The sequence below is a fragment of the Lepidothrix coronata genome, unplaced genomic scaffold (assembly GCF_001604755.1).
Source record: "Lepidothrix coronata isolate B3197 unplaced genomic scaffold, Lepidothrix_coronata-1.0 Scaffold75, whole genome shotgun sequence".
In the NCBI taxonomy this organism is placed as follows: domain Eukaryota; kingdom Metazoa; phylum Chordata; class Aves; order Passeriformes; family Pipridae; genus Lepidothrix; species Lepidothrix coronata.
In genome coordinates this window covers 7,985,180-7,999,676 of record NW_016690255.1, presented here as the reverse complement: position 1 = coordinate 7,999,676, position 14,497 = coordinate 7,985,180, and the positions used below count along the sequence as shown (strand labels likewise).

Sequence of the window (14,497 nt, the reverse complement as noted above, 5' to 3'; positions counted from 1 at the left end):
GAAAACACCTTAGAAATTCATACTTCAGTTATACACAAAATAAGGAGAAAACAATTAAGACAGATTAGGAAATGGGGTGTCATTCAAGGCATTTGGAGTGACCAGGAAAAGCTTTTCCTGCATTGACATCAGTAAGCCAAGTAGCATGAAGGCATGTGTGTGTAAGGGAGAGGGAGAGGAAAAGCGCTGTGTGCCTGGCTGCAATGATGCTGAAATGGTGGTGAAGCACCACTAAAAGGTGTGTGTTCATGTATGTGTGCACGTCTGTGTGAGAGAGCAATGAGCATGTGGGGTGAAGTTTTCTAAGCTTCACTTAGATCCTTTTTTTTTTTTATAACTTCATGTCTCTTTAGTGAATTTGCAGATGTGCAAGTGTTGAACAGTCAATATTTTTCAGACTATTTACATACATTGCAAACTTTATCCTGGTTTATTTCCTACCTTTTTCTATTTTTTTTATTTTTTTCAAAGCAATGCTGTGGGTCTCTGAGGGCTTTCACCCCTCACTAGCTCATCCCAGTAAGTGAAGTCTGATGCCCTCATCCTACACTGTGTGGTAACCACGATGGGCTCTGAAAAAGTCTCAATATACCCATTCAAAGCTCCTTTGGTTATAAGAACAAGATGACTGCACCTCCTGCTTTGCATTTAGAGGCAAAACACTGCAAAAAGTGGGAGAGAATCAAAGTCTGGAGAGGGAGAGCTGGGCTTTTCCATGCCTTATAGAATTACTGAGAGAAAAAGTGGGTGCTTCTCCATTTCTGTTTACCTAAGAGCTCCTTTTAGGGCTCCTGAGAGCCTGACAAGGTAGGGTAGTGAAGGAAGGGAAAGTAGTTTTGAAAGTGATGCTTGCTTGAGATGAGCTGGTAATTGCCTGTGGTTTTATTTGCTCTCCCTGTCCCAATGTTTTAAGTGTCAAGACTGCCAGGATCTTAGAAAACAGCTAGCAAAGAGATCTGAGGACTTCAGATTTCTTAACAAAGCAGAAAATCATCACACTGAGATTTCTAAGAGCAGAATAGAAATGCATATTTTATCGAGATCCTCCATAAAAACTATGATCACATGAAATCTACACTGCTAATGAGCAGGCTCATTGGAAGATCCATCCACAAGCAGTTTTACTCCCTTTATTTTTTGGTCAGTGAGCAGAGCACATACCCAGGCAGCGACCTCAGGATGTCTGCTTTAGGGCCACCAGAAATTCAAATTGTGTGTTTCTTTTGCTGTGGAAATCCTTAAGGCAGCTATCTGTACCCTTACTTTAAGCACTGACACTGCAGCACTCTTTGAGATAGGGTGGGCCCTCAGTAGTCATTAATCTTCTGCACCCAGGCTGGGATAAAGCCTATTCTGCTATTTGTTGCCATGTTTCAATTCAAAAGCTCTTCCACTGATGTAGCCCAGACATTTCCATTTTGTTATTCCTGGGAGAGTAACAGCTCTTTTTGAATCCCTGCATTGACCAGTGGTAGAGAAAGAATATTTAGGTTGCTGGCTTGAGTTTTTTTCCTTTTTCTTTCCCCTTTTGTTTTGCTTTGCTAGTCAGGGAAAAGAGGTGAAAGTTTATAAAGTTCCTTGCCAAATCTCCACTTGCTTTTTCTTCAGGCTTTGCAGAATAATCCTAAATTTGTATTCATAGAATTGCAAAATATTCTGAGTTGGAAGGGACCCACAAGGATCGTTGAGTCCAACCTTAGCCTGCACAGGACCATCCCCAATAGTCACACCATGTGCATGAGAGTATCACCCAAATGCTTCTTAATCTCTGTCAGGCTTGGGGGGGTGGGGAGAAAGAAAAAAAGAGTGGAAACTAAAAGGGAAAAAGAAAAAAATTGGGAAAGGAGGGGGAGGGGGAAAGGGGGAAAACAAAGGGGAAAAAAAAGCAAGAAAAAATGGGGAGAAAAAGATGTTCCCTGTGAGACTCGGTATGGCTTCAGGATGTGACCTGATCACATCCTGTCATCAGGCATCCCAGCTGCTTTACTGTTAATCACAGCAGAACAGTAATTGTGGATTAATGATGTCCACTCTCCTAAAAACTCCCATTTCAGTGGAGGCAGTGAGAGTCTTACACTGCCTGATGCCTTAGTCCAAGCACTAAAGTTAATGCTTTTTAAAAAGCATTAAAAATGTGGACATTGGTATGATTTTGGCACGGAAATATATTCTACTCTGCTATCTGGTATTTAGCTATTTGTATATGGTTAAATCTCTTTACTTCATATGCTGATTTATAGTTAAAAAAATAAGTGTCTGCTTTACATTTTGGTCAAGAAGTATAATAAAAGGGTACTTCCCCTGATTATTTTCTCAGCCTGCAGTCCTGCTCCTGGCAGAAGCAAGCCATTGCTGCTTTGCTCTTTCTAAATGCTTTGCAAAGCTTTCCACATATGAAGAAGTTCTTAGGAGTAGGCAAATCAAATACAAAGCACAAGAGTATGTTCCTGCTCTGATGTACTTCAGCATGAGAAATACATAGAGATTAGAGGGACTTTGGAGTTTCTGTCTAAAAATGACTTTTCAGAAGCTGATTCTCAAATCATCTTCAGAAAGCTCTTTACCTAGGGCAGCAACAACAAGTTCTGCAAAGGGATCCATAATCTCTTCCCGTGTGTTTTGGTGCATAGTTGAGGACACACTGACTGGCATTATCTTTCAGGAACTTGGAAAGTTGACAGTGCTGCTCATATTTTATTCTATATTTGGGATTGGATGTTCAGCAACACAATTCAGATATCTGGAATGAGATTTTAACTCTTCATCAATGAACTGTATATATTCTCGGCGAAATACACATTTTACACCAGGTATATAAAATAACAAAGGTTATTTTATAAAGGCTACATTATATTATAAAGGCTATATTACATTATAAAGGCTATATAATTTTATAGCCTTTGAGAGAAAGCCATCAAACCCAATAGCTGTCAGTCTTTTTTGTTATCTTAATAATCATCATAATAAAAATACTGTGTACAATGTGACTAGGTTTACAGATTCATTCCCTCAAAAGGAGAGGAATGGTAGAAGTTTCCCAAGCCCCCTAACACAGTGCAGACAGGGTCCCTTTCTGCTTGCTGCCTTGACTCAGTGTTGGTCATGGCTGTGGTGACCTTCCTGCACTGCTCTGGTAGGTCCTTCACTTTCTGGAGGGTACAAGGCTTCTTACGCACAAGCAGCTCCTGAAACCAGTCCTAGTTGTTTGACTGCAGCTCTCTCAACACAAGGATATGCCAATGGAGTATGTTATTTGGCATAATGATTATTGTTTTGTTTGGGTTTTTCTTTAGTGCATCCATGTTACTATTTTAGGCTTCTCGTGCTTGTTTTGATATTAGCAAGAGAGGCAGAGAGAACAGTGGGATAAGTTCCCGAATAAGTGTGGAAACTAATCCTTTTTCTGATTTAAGGGAATATAAATGGCTCATCCTTTTTTCCCTTCTATATTGAAAAAATAAACAGACAAACATTGTGCTTCATAACAAATCTATATCAAAGCAAAGTATAGGAGTTAGGCCCCAAACAGGATGCATCTAGAGAAAGATGAGTACAACAAAGTAGAAACCACAAAATCCTCCTTTGGGCAAGTGCTGAGCATCTTTGCCTCCTCAGAAACCAGCTCTCTGAAGCAGTGAGGCAGTGCAATGGGGAAGCTTGGGGCAGTCAGCTCCTTGGTCAAGGGGTGGAACAGCTGTCTGTCCTTCCCGGGAGCTGTAGAGCAGACCGAGAGGCATTTTCTCACCCCATGCTTTCACCCATCTCTCTAGGAGCTGCTCTCAGAGGTCGGAGACTTTTGAGGCCTTTGAGACCCTTTCCCGGGTCTCCCTTCCCCGCATAAAATCCAGTAATGCACATAGTGTCTTCCCTTTTGTGCTTTTGCCCTCCAAGTCAGAGCATTCCTCTGTATCCAGAGACAGTGACCACGAATCCCAGCAAGGAGCTGAGGCAGCTCATTTCAGGCTTCAAAGCAGCAGTAGCGTGAGAGAGTGCAGCTGCTGCACACTTACAGAGTCACCTCAGCTCGCCACAAACAATCAGAAGGGATTCCTAGACAATCACAGTCCAGACCCAGGAGCAGGCAAAATAGTTAAGGATATCCCAAATATCTGCTCAGACTGGGGTCTCCTCAGAAACATGCCTCGCACTGGAATATTTTGCTGTTAGCATCTGTGGAACCTTTTTAGTTTTTCTGTGCATTTTTAATGTTTTAATGTTTAAAGCACTGTGTTACCACTTGGGCTTTTCATACTGCTTTCTAAGCACATCTTTGATACATCATGTAGAGTTTTTCATTTGATATTTATAGGGTTGATGCTGAAATGTCTTTGTAGACTGGTTCCTTTGCTAAGGAAATGCAGATTTTGAAATCGTATTCTCTCCTAAGGGTTTCTTTGCCTTCTGGTCATTTCCAGCTGCAGTTTGGCTCATAGGTAGCTGAGCACTTTTCTTCCATGAGGAGAATTCTTGCTTCACAGAATGTATTTGCAGAGTGGGTGGACATTGCACTGGCATATTTGCAGGAGTTCTATCCCCTTCTCATCACCTGTGCCTGCCCTGGCTTCACTGTTTCTTAATTACAGTTGCTACACTCTGGCTTGAATTTCATTTCTATAATTGATGGCCTTGTAGCAGAACTAACTTCATTTGTGCTTGAACTGTGACTCCTATGGCCTGCTGAATATGGATGTCTTGAGAGTGACCCATTGCTTGACAGTAAATAGTTGTGTGCATTGAATGATGTATAGGAAAGTGTGTCACATGTAGAAGCTATCTGAGGTTCAAACATGTCACCAGCTACCAAACTGTGAATTTGCTGTCTTCTTGCTCTATTTTTATAAACCACTTTTTCAGAGTGCAGCATCCTTAAAATTGTGAAATAATAGATAGGCAACCGAGGATTATGGACTATCTGGGACATGTTCATTGGGGATCATTGCAGTTGGCCTTTAATCTCTCTGCTTCTTTAGAATTTCATTTAATACTTTATAGAAACAGCAAGTTGCTCTAATCCAGAGGAGATTGAATATGCTTGTACTTGTAGTTGTCTGCTCAAGGAAAATTTTTCTTTCCATCCCCAATATGAGGAACAATCCTGTGGCTGTTGATCTATTAGTGTGGAAAGCACAGATGTTGCAGTTCTCTGAATATCCTTCTCTGCAGAACGACTTCAAAAAATATTCTTCTTTCCAGATACTGTGAGATTGCCCCTTTACATCTATACATGAAACACTGCAGAGATTGCAGAGCTGTGTTTTCTCCCTCTCCCAGTTCTGTAAACGGTTACAGTAACCTCCTGACCTAATATGGGCTTGGAACTTTGCTCAGCTCCCTTCTTCGCCTTTACCAGCACTGTCGAAATCATGTCTAATTCTGCTTTGTCCCATCACTGTCAAACTCTCCAGTTTGTTCCTCCAGTGATCTGAAGGTTATCCTGATAATGGGACTGCCAGCTATGTAGTATTGCTTTCTAAAAGGTCTTGGTGGCAGACTCTGCCTCTGCAATTGGACAGCAGGTGTCTATTCCCTGTGCATATACTCCCTTCTCAGTCTTCTTCTGGAAGAAAAACAGTATTTATGCCTGTAATAGACTGTGCTACAGGAAATGCCGGGCTGGGTGTGCAGTGATCAGCAATAAATACTCTCATATTGTCTTCCTTTGGGAATGCAAACTCCCAGTCCCCTCTCTGAGCACTGCCTGGCCTGCAATTCCATTCCATAAAGCTAACCTTAGCTAGCTGCTCCCCAGCTGAGAGGCCTATGACATGACAGCAGTGTGTTTGCTGCAGTCTCTCAGAAAAGGCTGGGTTTTAGAGAGTATTTTCATGGAGAAGAGAAGGGAAGGGCAGTTGACCTCTATTTTAAGCCAGTTTTAGCATTGGTGATGCAGATGATACCAAGCAGTGCAAGGTAGATGGTGGATGGCAGGACAGGTATGTTGAGGGCTGCTTTTTCTAGCAATTGTCTGGTTTGCCCAGGGTGCTGCAGTAAGAGTCATAACAATAGAAAAAATACAGATTTAAAAAGGTTGTACGAGTTGTTTCGTCTTCTCAGGGAGCTTTGCAACCCATGTTTTGCCCAGAGAGGTGGCAAAGAGAGCCTCAGCCAGCACTGCTGGCTGCAGTGCTGGACGCTTGCCCTCTCGGAGAAGAACACTGTTTCTCTCTCGGTGTGCTGAAGTGTTGCCTGGGGTATGAGCACCAGGCATGTATCATTCCATAAGGTTTTGTGGCCCAGGATGAGGACTATTCCGGTTGGCAAACTGTTTCAGGGCAGGTCTGCTTCTGTGTGTACACAGTACATTTTTCACAGGCTGTCTGCTAAGATATGACACTAACGAGGTAATTAGAGGGCTCTGGTGGTGTCAGCGCAGCACATACCACTCGGATTAAGCCCTGCTCTTCAACAGGCTCTTTCCCAAAGGGATGGAGGCTGACATGGCTCCCAGCCCATTTGCAGGGAGCAGGAGGGGGCTGGTGCTTGATGACTGTGGCTAGCTGATGTAGGGGAATTTGGGGTCCTGCTCCTGCCTCCTGCACTGGTAGGGAGGAGGGGTCGGCTGGTCCCAGCCACAGTTACCATGGGCATTACGGGCGTAATAGGGTGGGAGATGGAGCAGCAGAGGCCTGGCAGCACTCCCTTGCTGTGTTCAGCGTGGCTACTTCTCCTCCCTGGCAGGATTGTGAGGAATGTGGTGGCAGTGGCTGGAAGCAAGGTGGTGCCTGGGCAGAGGGTTAGCACATGTGTCTGTGGTGTGGGGTTAAGGAACGGGAGCAGTGTGTGAAACTCACATTTAATACCTGCACAAATGGACAAGTGATGAGCTTGGAGGGATGTGTTTGCTCCTGGCACATCAGCGTCTCAGCACTAGTGTAGCAGGAGGGGAAGAAGCAATGTCGTCTGCAATGATCTACCTTGTTTTTTTCTGGTTTTCTTCACCTGAAATAGGACCCCCCCAAAAAAAGGAAAGTCTAATCTCAGGGTATTATCATTTTCTTTATGTTTTGTGACAAATGTGATGTAATTTGGGTATTTTATGTCTTAATAAAATGGGGCAGGGACTTTTAAAATATATTTTAATGAACTTAAGAAGTCATTAAGAAAAGTGGGCAGAATTCTATAAAACAGTGATACACGTATTAGTGGTTACGATTTCAGCTCTCTGTTGCAGTATTTAATTTATTATATTGATAACAATTATTACATCACTGGGCTATATCCTTTCCCAATTATTACTAAGTAATTATTATATTAATAAGAATTATTATATTGGTTTAGGTCACCATGTCAGACTCCACTGACCAAATATTGAGTGAAATGGTGTGCAGTGAGCTGAACACAGAGCCAGCCCAGCTGTCTCCTATCCTCCTGAGAGCTGCTGTCTAACCTTCCAGGGCTTCAGACAGCAGGTGCAACCCTGCTGTTTCCCTCCCTGCAGCACGGTCGCAGACCTGTCACACCACATTATTTGTAAACAACAAGCCAGCTAATATCACGACAGTGATATCAGTCCACATGCAAAGGGCATCAGGAAGCCACGGGAGACAAACAGTGCGGTGTATTCGTAGTTAGAGGCAAAAGAAAGAGGCTCCTCCAAAGCCCCTATTCATAAGCTTAGCACAATAGAGTAATGCAGTGTTAGGGAAATTTAAGCTGGTGCTGAAAGCTAGTGTGCTTTGCTGCTTTTTTACTCAAGGGATAGCTTTTATCCTGAACTGTAATGCTTATGATATTTCAAACATAGCTTGCTTTGCTAGGTCATGTGAATGATGAATATCACAGTATTTAGGGGTTTCAGGTAAATGAAACATACGTGGGAATGAATGGAGATATAGATCACTTGCGTCAAGCCCAGCTTTATCAGGGCTTGGTGAGATATCTTTTTCAACGGCCTACAGCAATTGAAAAGCAATTAGAATGTCATTGTATTTTCCAGTTCCATTAACCATCCCATAGATACATACAAGAGCTCACAAAAAAAAAGCTGGCACCGTACTTTCACTGCACAGCCATTGTAATAGAGATGCATGGGATGGCAGCAAAGCAAAACTTCGTTTGAATACCTGGGATTTAGAAGCACTTCAGGCCTTAAGAAAGAATGGGAAGCCACCCTGTCCTACCTAAAAAAGGGATGTTGCTACAGAAATGGGAAATGCTTCCTTTTCACCAAGTGGGCAGGTAACGGTACCAAACAGCTGCAGTGTGATAGCTGAAATCTGCCCCTCCTAAAAAAAACAGGTGCTGGTCAAGTTCTTTCAGGGTTCTTTTCTTAGAAGGGTTTATTCATCAGTGATTTAAGAGTGCCAGAGCTGTGCACAAAGTGTTTTTTCTTTGTCCACTGGACTGGACAAGCAAGGATAGTCTGAAGCAGTAAGATGAAGGGGAATCATGCACCCCCTCAATATTAGGGTCTGGCAAGTCCAAAGCTGCAAGAAATTGAGAGGGAAACTGCCTGTGGTGACCAGCAGGGCTGCATTTGTGTGGAGGGAGTTTATTGGAGAAGGAACACAGAGATTCCTAGCTTTTTGCATCCCCTGCTATAATCTTCTTAGGCAGTCCTGCACAGTGCCTGGAAAATGCTTGCAGTGAAGCGTTCCTGAGCAGTGATTAGTGGTGCAGTTAACAAACACTGGTTTACATCACTTGGGGATAAATCCACCTTCTAACCATCTGTTAACAAGAGGATCTGGTTTTCTTCCGATTCACATAGATGCCAAGCAGAATTACCTTCATTTAAATCACTGGTGTTTCTTGGAGAGTAACCACTATGAAAGAATTGGTCCATTGGCAAGATCTCCCAATGAGTCACATTCTGTGGGACAGAGATTATGTCTCTCTGGATGTTTTGTTCATTCTTGAACATGAGAGGGCTCAACAGCTAGCAAGAATTTGGCTCTTATTATGAAAAGCCAATGGGCAGTTCTGAAGACGTTAACCTTGCAGTTATTGGTAATCTGCAAGCAGTCTGCTTTACCTGCTGCTGGATTTGGTCACTTGTGCATATTTTTTTTTTAAATATGTCAGATCCCTCACAGGCCGTATTTTCTAATGAATGCAAATGAAAATTGCTATTATCCATTTCAAAGCAATCGGTAGCAAGCCATCATTGGCACGGAACATTATTTATACAGCTCATAAGCCCCAGTGATGCTTGTGCATAATTCCTCACACGTCACAGTGATAGAAATTGCCTTCAGGGCTGGACTTTCCAAGCCAGCCTCTCTGTTTTTAAGTTGCAGACGTTGTCACTTCAGTGACTGACTACTTGATTTTGCAGATTCACTTTGATGCGCATCTGACAGCAAGCCCACGCTTGCCTGCAGGTGCCAGACTGTGCCCAAAATTACTTGCTCCTCTCAGCAGCAGTGAATAAAGTGACAGGTCGGCAGCTCTTAGGGCCTCTTAGTTCCCTCATTTTCAAAGTCCTTCTCTAGTGACACATGTTCACAGCTCAGTTCTCATCCTACTCAGCGCTTGCTTCAGCATGAAAACTTGGGGCCTATCATGTGTTTACATGTAGGATTGCTCTTAACTCAAACTTTATTTCCATGTTTTGCTCAACCTCTAATTCCAGTGCGTTGACTTCTGCTTGCTGGAGTGGGTAGTCTTGCTTTCACTGCTCAGTTTACAGGACTCTTCTTTGACCAGTTAAAAATGGAATTCACGAAAAGTCACAAAACACCTCTTCCTGTCCATGCTAGGCTCCTAGGGAAAGTGAAAATAATTGCGGTTTTCCTGTTGTTAATACTGTAGTTGCTACATCCAATAATCTTTTGGGAAGTTTAACTTTTAAAACACTGGGCCCTCAGATATTAGCTCTCCTTGGTAGCCAAGAGGTAGAGGTAGAAAATGTCTGGTAAATGACCGCTTCCCTAAGAAACTGTTTTAACCAAAGGACTAAAAAAATCTTGCTTAACCGTCACTGAAACACTTTTTGGTAGATGGCAAACCCCGGTTGGTCTCTTGAGTATAAAAAGTAGTGTAGAAATGTTCCTTCTAGCATTAATTCATATCAGCTTCTGATGCCAATCTCCTGTACATCAAAGAGAAATGATCATTTATTGGACCATTTTGCATTTTAAATAATTTAGGCTTGAAGTGTGTTCCACCTACTTCTTTTTGCAGCAGCAACCTCTGCCCTTAGTCCAGCTAAAATAGCAGCTGTATTGGTTGCTGTTGCATACACATATGCAGCCTGGTCCCACAGTGGTGAAATGGAGATCTTGCCTTGCTTTCGTGTTGGGTTAGGGGGTTTGGGCCAAGGAGTCCCTTGTTGCCATGCTTGTGTTTCTAGCCCTCCACTGACACATGGGAGGGAAGTTTCTCCCTGTAATCCACTGTAACTCCCAGAGGTAAATAGTCCATTCTTTTTCTTATAGCATTCTTTTTCTTACACTGAGAACAGACTCAGCCTAAGGTTGAGTCTCTGCCTTGTGGAAATACAAACCAGTCTCCCACTTGAGCACTGATCACAAGGTTGTTCTTACGGAAATCCGAATGGGACAGTGTGAAAATGCTTAAAGCAAGGCCTTATCTAGTGCACTATGTTACGGACTTGTTAGTCTGGATCTGTGAAATTCATTATTTCAGTGAGGAGTAGAGCTTACAGTTTCCAAAGCCAGATCACTACCTACCTATTTCTCAACCATGTCATCTACCTAAATTTTAATTCCCTTCCCCTTATTTATCCTGTATAACACAGTAAAGGCTTTATTACTTTCTCTTGCATACCATAGCCCATGTCTTTATATCCCCTAGCTTCTACAGCTGGATGTGTCTAAGTGTAGTCTTTTGCCTATACCTAACAGGGAGAGGTTTTTAGCATTTCGCACAAGGTTTTTCACTTCTAGCAGGATTAGTAGCTGTTTGCTACAACTGTACATGGAGTTATCTTACAAATTAAATGCAGTATCCAAACAACCTCATTTCTCTCAAGCTGCTCTTGTTTGAAGTCACATGAAAAAGAAGTGAGTGTGAGGACCAGGGCTATGCCCCATATCTCTTCAGCCATAGCCATGCATCTTGCATGCCAGGGCATGATGCTGCTGACTAGTAATTGCTTTCAGTTACACATCTGCTTTCAGAGTAACACCACGTTAAAAAAAAAAGAAAAATCAAGAAAAAAAAAAGAGAAAACAGTAACTGTTTATCCTGGCTAAGCTTGTGTAACAGGTTCTCATATGATGATTTTAGTGTTCAAAGTCTTTTTTTATTAAACTGTTTCAGTATCCAGAATAAGACATTTCTCTTACTCAGCTTCATTAGTTATAGGAAATCACTGGATTAAAGCAGAGAGCAGATGAGCAAAAATAAACTGTAGTATGTCTTGGGCATATGGTGCTGTGTATGAATGGATTTTAAAAAACTTAACTATGTATAACAAAGAGCAGAAGGAGAGATTTGTCTTTGTGCGCAATAATTATAATGCGCAGTAGCTGCATATCTTAACAGTCAGAAACCACAAAGCCAGGAAAAGCTTTTGGTTAGGATTTGCATGGGGGGGTGTGCTGGTCCCCGAGCTCACATCGTGTTTTCTGTCATTTGATGATGAGACTGGGCTTAGCTAATTAACAGGATGCGTCTCCCTCCTTTCCCTTCCTATTCACTGGGCTCATGTTTTGCACTATTGGGTTAGTGTGGATAACAGAGACTGGGATATAGCCCACTGGGCTAAATTTTTACCAAATACCTGTTGATCCCTTCTGATGCCTCAACCTGGAAAGTGCCAAATTTATGCCTTTTCTAAACAGACCCACCTCACACTGGTTTGAACATGGGTCCTGAAACACAAGTCAGTGCAAACACTGGCAATGTCCTGATGGTGCTCCACCTCCCACTTCTCAGGAAAACCATGCTTTTCCATTTGGGTGCTGAGAAGTTTCTGAAAACGAAGCAGTGGTGATGACATCATTTCCATGTCTTAAAAAACTTGCTTACAAAGGGATATAAAGATTTGCAAAGCCAATCAAATCTGATTTATAAAGTAAATTCAGAAATACCCAGAGAGTTACCTGGTCTTTATCTGGGCTCCTCAGTATATTTGCTAGCACAGATTAGCCAATTATGTTACACCACATAGCTTAAACATGAATGTCCTTGCCTATTTTTTGGGAGGGGGTTGCTTTTCTCTGAGGTTTCCACAATGTGTTTCACATCCACTGTGAGTAAGATTCTTGGACTTCTGCCCCAGATTAATCAAACATGAATCATTGCCCCATGCAAAAAGGAAGTTTTGCCAAAAAACTGAGGTGGTCCATAGAAGAAAAGCGAGAGGTAGGGAGTGTCCTCGCTCTGTGAAGTTTTAACTAATTTTATTCCTTGTTTTGGTGGGAAATTTTGTACATTGAAAAATTTACTGACAAGGACCTGATCATCTTGTTTTTTTAAACAATTACTATGAAAAATGAAATCCCCAGCTGCTCAGGAGAATATTATTTCTTTCTCCTAAATTAATTGTATAGTGGTGAGCCCTGCCAAACTTGCAGGCTTTGTGTTTAGCTTGTCAATAACTCAGCATTACTTCTGTTGCAGAGTTCCCTGAAGAGAAGAGGCAGCAGAGAAATTCACAAAGAAAAAAAGACATTTACCCAGGTATGGTTTTCATGAACATGCACCTTTGAGCAAAATCACATGCTAAAACTCAAAATTTCTTTTTATGAGTTTTGACAGAGCCATCAGGCATATTAACTAGAGTGCAATTAGGCCTTAATCTACTGAGACCTCCCAGAGATAACGTAGAAGCAATTTAGGACACAAGCGTGGTCTCTAAACTGTGCAGTTTCTTGGGCTCATTGTTCTTGTATCCATAGATTCAGGCTGCAGGTTTTCTACAAGAAGAGAAAATCACCTTTCCTCACAAAGTAATTGGATCACAGCTTAGGGACTAACTAAATTTATACACAGTGCCAAAGATTTTGTGCTAATGAGTGTCTTGGCAGGGAATGCAGTTCGCACACTGCAACGACACCGCACAAGCTCTCATGTCGCAGCCCAGAGTCTGATCTCTCTGGTGTCAGGGGAGCAGAACATGAACTTGTGCTCCCTGATCTGAGGTACAACACAGAGCCTAAGCTACCCACTCAGTCTCCCTTTGGACACTGGTTTTATTGGAATCACGTAGGTTGATCCTTCTCAGGAAAGCGGTCTGCCCGGTTTCCTCTGCTTTTTATGCTGACCATAGGAGTTAAAGCTTTTCCCAGCACCCGTACAGTTACTGTTTATAGCCAGAGAGATGGGGATAGTATTTCACCTCTCTGGGAAAGGAGCCAAGAGTGACATCGTGCCTTCATTAGAGAAAGGATGCACTTCCCCTGCTGCCCCCTTGGCAGGATTAGCGTATGCAGCCAAGACCAATGGGTTGTCTAGCCTTAAAATCCATTGATTTATAATAATAACCATAATTAGTAACTACAATACATTGAACTTGAAGGCGTAGGACAGGAAGCTGAGTGAGCAGAGCAGGGGATTGTGGTGGCCGAGAGGCTTCAGCCTGCTTTCCTGGGACATGGCAGACTGAGTGTCCCCGCCAAGGTGATACAAACATGGCTTAATCAGACCTTAAAATGGGGCACTGGGCTTTCTTCCTGCAGTGCCTGCTATGGGGAATTATTTAAGTTGTCAGTCAGGTCAGAGAGTTTATTTTTTCTTCAAGTCTGTAAAATACATGGATGAAATATATACACGTGTCTGCACACATACAGATTACAGATGAAGTTATGTGAAGGCACATTTGTGCCCACTGGGGTTTGTGGGCAGCACTGTCTTTCCTCATTCCTGGAAATACATTGCTGTGCAAAGGGAATGGATTCTTGTGCTTGTTTCCTCTGCCCAAGTCCAGGCATTAAGAGTAGTTGTAGTTTGCCTTGGGAAGCCTTAAAAAGGACTTCACAAAATTAACTGAGTAACCAAGGATGAGCTCAGCACCACTTGCAATGTGGGGAAGCGGTCCCAGAAGCCACACGGGGAGAAAAACTTTTATGCTGTACACACACGCATAGTAACTCATGCAAGGAAAGGATTTGGGCTTGGAAATGAAAACAGTTGCATCAGCACTCTGCAAGGTGGCCACTCAGTTCAGAATTGGCCCTACCCAATTCTTTAGGGTAGGAAAGACTGAGAAACAATCATATACTGACATGGCCCAGCCTACAGGTGCATGTCCTAGCTATCTCCCAACTCTAGGGTGTTACCTAGAACCTTCTTCAAACCCAGGTATCCATTCAGAGATGTATTCTGGTGGAGATCAGAGTGCACCACAGCAAGTGCCCAACCTGGCCAAACAACCGCTGGGTGCTGTGGGATGGCCCAAAAGGGTTGGTACAGGTATAGCCCAGTAGGATCAAAATGCTGCTCTTGAGGGACAACCATCCTAAATACACAGAGTTATTTCAAATACCCATTATATGTTTTGTGAGTGAGAAGCAACCACAAACTTAGATTCTGTGCATCCACATGCTTACAGATATGTATAGAATATGGCAAGACTGGTGTTTTTACT

At 42.6% G+C, this 14,497-nt stretch overlaps 1 protein-coding gene across 1 annotated transcript in view; it reads left to right on the top strand.

The window, feature by feature from the left end:
* Window positions 1-12,544: 12,544 nt before the first annotated feature.
* MTCL1 (microtubule crosslinking factor 1) overlaps window positions 12,545-14,497 on the top strand; it is a 50,087-nt gene continuing 48,134 nt past the window's right edge. Inside the window, exon 1 of the mRNA XM_017819513.1 lies at window positions 12,545-12,591. The gene's annotated coding sequence lies outside the window, so the exon portion shown is untranslated. The remainder of the gene's footprint in view (window positions 12,592-14,497) is intronic.